We start from the raw sequence: 6,743 nt of genomic DNA, 5'->3' as shown, positions 1-6,743 counted from the left end.
CTTCATTGGCCTCAATTGTTATTTCTTGGCCTTTAAGAGTAAAACAGAGCGCACAAGCAACCGGAGGGGTCTGTGATCAGTTAGGTCAGCTCTTCTGCCAGGCAGCTCCCTACCGGGTTTGCAGTGGTGTCTCTAACGAGCAGTGTATGGTATTAGTCATCCTTAATCTGCAGTTATGTTTTTCTTCTTAACAGAAGAACAAAAGGCTTTTCAGGTGTCCCCTCAGTGTAGCTGGCTGTGTGGTTTCCTTTCAACAGTTGATTATTTTACTGTAGTCCAGATATATTTCTTATGTTTCTGCCATTTTAATGGAAGAATAATGTCAAAGACATCAGCTCTAATCTTTTCATTGTATTTACATAAGTACTAGGCTGCTTTTAAACTGCTTTCCAAGAGTGGCTTTTTCACTCAGGAAGTGAAATTCTCCATTTGCCAACATCAGTGTTTTCCTCAGGGATGACACAGCTAATAATCTGTAGTATGCAATAAGAAAATTCACATTCATATTATCATGGGAATGATGAGTACTGACTCTTACAGGACTAGTTCTTAAGAGTGATCGAAAGGCATTCTAAAATATATTTTCCTAAATTAGGTCATTTACATCAACTCGATATGTAAGTCACAGCAGTGAATTTTTCACTTGGCAGCTCTTCCTTATGTAGCTTGGATTAATTCTGAGTTAAGAATTCTGTTGAGTGATTTTTCTATTTCCTTTGCCTCCAAATCTGTCCCAGGAGATGTGATGACGTCAGAGTGGTGTGACATCGCTTGGTGCCGTGCGCCTTTTCTAGCTGTGGCAATGGCTCCATGGGGCACAGTCGCTGCAAACAGCAGAAAAACTAAAATGAACCCAGTAAGTTACAGGGCAAGCGTTTTTCACCCAGAATGAGAGGGGGGAAAAAAAGCAGGTGTTGATTTGCTCTGCAGATCCATCGATGGAAGTAAATGGAATATATACTAGTCACTTCTGGAAAGAGATTTTTAGGAGCGTATGTCACTTAACCACTTTTAAAGATTTTACTGCAGGGTGCCTCAGTGCTCGTGCTGTACAAGCACATGGTAGGAGACAGCCCGTGTCCCAGGGAGCTTAATAGCCCCCGCGCGTGTCCCCCAGCAATCCCATTTTGCTCTTGCTCTCTCCCCACGTGTAGGATGAAGGCCTCTGCCTCCTCCTCTTGATCCCTCCACCAGACCTGCAGGCTGTGCATGGAGTGACCCCCAGACTTCGCCGTCAGTGCTGCAATCCTTTCAAAGCTCACCTGGCAGGTTTCCCAGAAAAGCAAGACACGGTCGTTTAAGCTGGTTGCCAGGAAAAAGGCTGAATAATACCCATTCAAGCTATTTGTTTGGGATACTGGTTCTCACTTTATGAAATAAATATGCCAGACATTCATCTCTTGAAAGAGAAGGAATTACCGCAATGGCATCGCGCTATTTTCAGCAGCACCTTTCTGCGGGCTCCCGAAGGCATTGACGGCCCATCTCGATGCCCCAGTCCTAACGCTATTTCTGTGCAGAGGATCGGTTTCATTAGGTTTTCCATGGCTCAGATGAAGGTTTACCACTGAGACTTCTCCAATGTTTTCTTGTAGCTAGGTCTGAATATCCTTTTCTCAGGTCAGAATTGTCTTTTGTCTCTTAGGAAAAAAAAATGCTGTGGAGGGCAGGGGAAAAACAAGCCATCTAAACCCACTAACTTCTATCAAGTGCAGGGTATTTGCCAGAGACTGGAAATGTGGGCTCATATTGCAAATGTGTACTATATATTGTAACATTAGGACATCATAGTGATCAAGGATGTAGCTGGTTTCTGGGATCTCACTGTTAATGGCCAAAGGATCTGGCTGACTGTGTCTCTCCGTGGAGCGCAGATGCTTCTGACTTCTTTGCAGCCGAGCAAGGAAGAAGGCTCATGAGTCAATTCATTCAGCCGCCTCGGGCAACAGCAAAATGATCCCTAAACGCTGCAAAATTGATCAAATTTGTGAACAGAAACTCCAGATATTTTCAGCCAGGTACCTGTTGGTAAAAATGCAATGATCCCGCAAAATTTAGTTCAAGTACTGTGTTAATATTTTTTTCTTAAATACTGTTTTTAAAAATCTTTCTTTCAGAGGGAAGCCTCTACCTAAATATGTTTCAATTTTGTCTGATCTCTTCATTGCATGCATGAACTATTTCATATATGTGGGTGCTATTTGCCATATTAGTGCCTCTTATCAGATATTTGGTATTGAGCACCCAGACAAATAGATGTTGCCTGGATGTTGTTTCATTATAGTTAAACCTAAATAGCTACAGATTCTGCTCTCAAATAATAAATTTGTTAGAAATACAGCTTGTCTTGTTCTAATATTAGTAGAAGACAGGAAAGGCTGACATTCTGGCCTGTTCTTCTGATATAGGTACACCAGAAAGTAGAGGTTCAAAAGCATGAGTGTAATAGAGCAATTTTGTCAGCGTAACAGAAGTAACATGGAGATGGAATATCGGACACAAAAGCTGATTTCTTGTTACCTTTCTTCCCCCAACCCTTCTGTCTGCCATGCTAGTCTTTTCCTTTCCTTTGTAGAAAGGAAGCTTTGCCTAGTGTTACGTTTCTGAAAAATGTATTAGAGAATATCATCATAAAAATCGCTGAAGACAAGACAACATTTCAGCGACTTTATATATAGACATCACTGCTGCAAAGTGCTTCTGTCTTTTGAAAGCAACATGGCAGAAAGAAGGAAACGATGTGAAAAGCCTTTTTACCATGCTTTTGCATTTCAATTTTCTGGACGTGTTTGTGTTTCGAAGTTGGTACGGTAGTTTAGCTTTATGCTGTGTGTTAGCTTTGGTTCCACTCGTAAGGAACATATGGTCGTGCAATCGGTTAAAAAGCTACTACAGGGATTGCGTCTGCGTGCCAGGCAGGAGACAGCAAGAGCCACGATAAGGCTGTAAGTGATTGGTTTGGTTAAAGGAACGGATTACGACAGATGGCCTACTGTTTCGTTGCTCACTTTGGGCCATCGTTTACAGTTGGATGGTAGGCATGAAATAAAATTTTGTTCCTTAAAACCTATAAGAAGATGGCCAGATGCTTTATAAACTGCAAAACCAAGAATAGGTCACAGATTTAAAAGAGAAAAAAAAAAGTGAGAGGGATGAGGCAGAAGGAAGAGGTTATGATGATCCCCAAGTCAAATTTTAGTCTAATGAAACATCTATTTCTCTTCCACAGAACCTTTGTACTCCCAACTATGATGCTAAGGTCCTTGTTCTGTGACCCTCCCTTGCGATTTTTGCAATTGATTTGCATCCATTTTACAGCAGATCTTTTTGTTTGCTTGTTTCTGCAAGCGATTCTGTTGTAACTTTTGCACATGCTGTGTCTGCCTTGCCTATTTTTGAAAGTTTGGAATATTTTAACAGGGCTTTAAAAGATTTGCTGGCTAATGTATGAAGTGACAGCAATAAATAGGAATGTCATTATGACTGCTTTTTCCTCCTTTTCTTTATTTCTTCTAACAGTGGAAAAATATCATGGTGAAGCTGTGCCTCAATCAGGTAGGGTCAAAGTGTTGCAGCCTAAGCACATCACAAGTAACGTGATTGCTGAGTTTTCTGCGTGCACCTCTGTTGGAAGCGCTAGTTTGCAATGTGCATTAGGAAGGACTTTCTCTCCACCCTGATAGTATTCATGTGGCTCTTGCTGACGTGTGTTCAATGCACAGAGAAATGTACCAAAGGAGGGGATGAAAATTTGCTATGTCCAGCTGTCATCTGCTTGTTGAGAGGCCTTATAATAGTGTCCAACAATAGCCATAAATGTCATTTGGTGTAGATGGCACAGACTAGTGAGCAGTGAATATGAGTGACCAGCTCATATAAACTTATTGTGACCAGCAAAGCTGGACAGTGTGACCAAACTTCTGGACTCTTCTTATGGGATTTACATGAAGTGTAAGAGTTTGCCATTGTAAACTCTGTCATAAAAATACAACCACAGCATTTCCTAAAGGGGTCTAGGAAAAATTATTGTATGAATGATTATTCAGAAGGATGTGAAAATGTTTCTTCTCACAGTGAGAACAGTTGTCAATATATTTTCAAAAGTGATTATTGTATTAAATATTTCTTGTTTTGTAGAACAGGAGAAACAAATAGAATAAGAGAACTGCTATGCTCGGATAAATAAATCATTCAGGCAGCACAGAGATGATAATTACAATTAAAATGGCAGGAAAATAAAGATTATCTATACACACACTGGAAACTGAGCAACTACTTACTTAAAGTAACCGAAATTCTTATATACTTCCAAATGGAAAATTTGGCCACAGAGGTGATAGTCAATGGATTCTTACTTCATATGTGCATCTCGGTTCATACAGCACCTTTTGGATGCATAGGATTTATGCAGCCATACCAATGGCATATGCTTACAGAGTAGGCCTAAATGTTATTGGGATAGCTTTGGATACATGCTAATGTTAAATTAATTTTCAGTTTATTTGTGTAATCTGTGTGCTTCATCTAAGGTATTATAGTTTTTTGCTATACATATGTTTAGTGCAGTATGAATGAGACACAGAAAGAAAAAATCAATCATTGCTTCGCACAGAAATATGAACTCTGTTAGCTTCATTTTTCACACTGTGAAAATGAATTGACCTTCCTTTCCTCAGAAACCCAAATATCTCCAATCTGTATTCAACAGCATAGCTGGTCACAAATTTTCCATTAACATTTTCTGGATAGAAATTTGTGGCTTTGTTTTTGTTGTTTTGTGAAAAATAGGATTCTTAGGATTGAGGGAGGGAGCTGATCAAACGTTGAATGTTTTTGATGGAAAGGGTTTCCATGGCACACCGCAAGTTTGGGTACCTGTAGCCTCTACTGTGGCCTCTACTGCTGCCAGAGCCGTGCTCGCTGGCTGCTGTGGCCAGGGCTTCTGCTGCCCTGCCCCAAGGAGGGGGACACCGTGGCACTCTGTGGCCATGGCAGGCACCCAAAGGGGACAGGTGTGTGTACCCATCGGAGGGGAGCTGCTGCTCCAAAAGCTCCAAATGGTAGAACTGCCTGGGAAACTATTTTCCTTGCAGGCCCCCAGGCCAGCCCTGGCTTTGCAGGGCAGAGCAGTGGGAGCAGGGGTGGCCGGGCACTCCAGCATGAGCAGTGCTTGTAGCCGGGGGGTGAAAAGGGTGCCCGGTGCTCGCAGAGCCTGCGTTGCTTTTTGCAGGACGGCTGGGTGAATGGGGCCGGGAAGCCTCCCTTAGCTTCTTGTCCCTGTCCCGCCTCACTGCAGGTGTGGGGAAGTGCAGCCGGGTATCCCCTTGTGACTGTTGAAGCTGTTGTGCTGAGGGCGTTTTAACTTTCTATTCCTGGCAGGCCTAGTAAGCGAATCCGTCGCTATTTAAAGCCGATGCGGGGATGCCTCGCGCTGGCAGCACCTACAGCGCTCGCCTCCGAGCCTGCAGTTCGCAGCGCCTCTTGCTAGGCGCCTGGAGGAGACCCGCAGTGAGGTGGGCCGCGGCAGCCCCATGGCGCCCGCCGCGTGCTGCCCGCTCAGCGCTGCAGCGGGGCGCGTGCCGGGGCAGGCTCGGCGCTCGTGGCCTCACGGCTTCCCCTCTGCTGCTCCTGCCGGCTCCTGTCAGCGCCGCTGCCTCTCTGCAGGCCCTGGCGGCAGCGCGGCCGTGTGGAGGCAGCCGGGCTCTCCTGCCGTGTGGGGCCTGCGGGATGCTGTGGCGGCGTCGCACGGGCCCTGCTTGCTGAGCCGGGTGAGCGGGGCAGCGTGGCCAAGGGCGCCAGTCACTGGGGCTCGGGTGTCTGAAATGGAGCCTCCGAGGAGAGCAGGGTCTGCAGTGCTGCCTCCGTGGGGATGGTGGGCGGCTGCCTCAGCAGCCCCCAGCTCCGAGAGCCTTTGCAGAGACAGACGTGCTGATTTAGTTGGTTTCTGCGGAATCCAAATAGTTTAGGAAAGTGAAGTTGCTCACACTTCATATCACTATGGAATCGTGTACTTTTTCTGGTTTTGCTTTGTCCTGTGTAATAACCATCCTGTTTAGGATGAGAGGCCAGGACACATGCCAGGACACCCGTACCCCACGCTGCTGAGCCCTGCGCGCCACAGCCGAGCTTCCCCTTGGTCCAGCCTTCAACCCCAGATACTGCAAATGGGTGAATTACGGAGTGCAAGTGATGAGGTGACGGCCTGGCCTTTTATTACTTTTTAAGACTCTGCTACTGATTTTTTAGAGTGAAAGTTTGTACAAGCGAGCTGGCCCACCTTGTTGAATCCAAAAAAAAAAAAAAAAAAAAAAGTGGGAGGAGGGAGAGGCCTAAGTGATGGTACTGCAAAGCTGGAGGCCAGGAGTGGTTCACAAGAGCCTGTCTGTTGGGAGGGGGAGGGAAAAAAGACCAAGCAAGCAGATAGGTGCTCAGAAAGGAAATGCTGCGTGCACCTGCTTGCCCACAGTGGGGAGAAAAACGGCGCACTGGGTTGGAGTTTTACCCTGTGCAAGGGTGAACTGTCTGCAGCATCACTTTTGTGGAGCCCTTCCTTTTGGGTTCTGCGAGGCAGGGTGGTATGGACACTAATCTTCCAGCCAAGACCAAGTCCGAGCTGGAAGTCTTTGTCAAGTCTGACTTCCAATGGTAACAGCTCCAGAGCCATCCCTCAGCAAGTTTTTAACCTAGTTTTTCAGCTATGAAACAACCGTATGCTCCTTTGTGAGGCAAAATCTGCAGGTTAC

This window comes from Tinamus guttatus, unplaced genomic scaffold (assembly GCF_059628265.1).
Source record: "Tinamus guttatus ecotype Peru unplaced genomic scaffold, ASM5962826v1 Tinamus_guttatus_pri_ptg000287l, whole genome shotgun sequence".
Classification (NCBI taxonomy): domain Eukaryota; kingdom Metazoa; phylum Chordata; class Aves; order Tinamiformes; family Tinamidae; genus Tinamus; species Tinamus guttatus.
Note: the sequence above shows the minus strand (reverse complement) of the source record.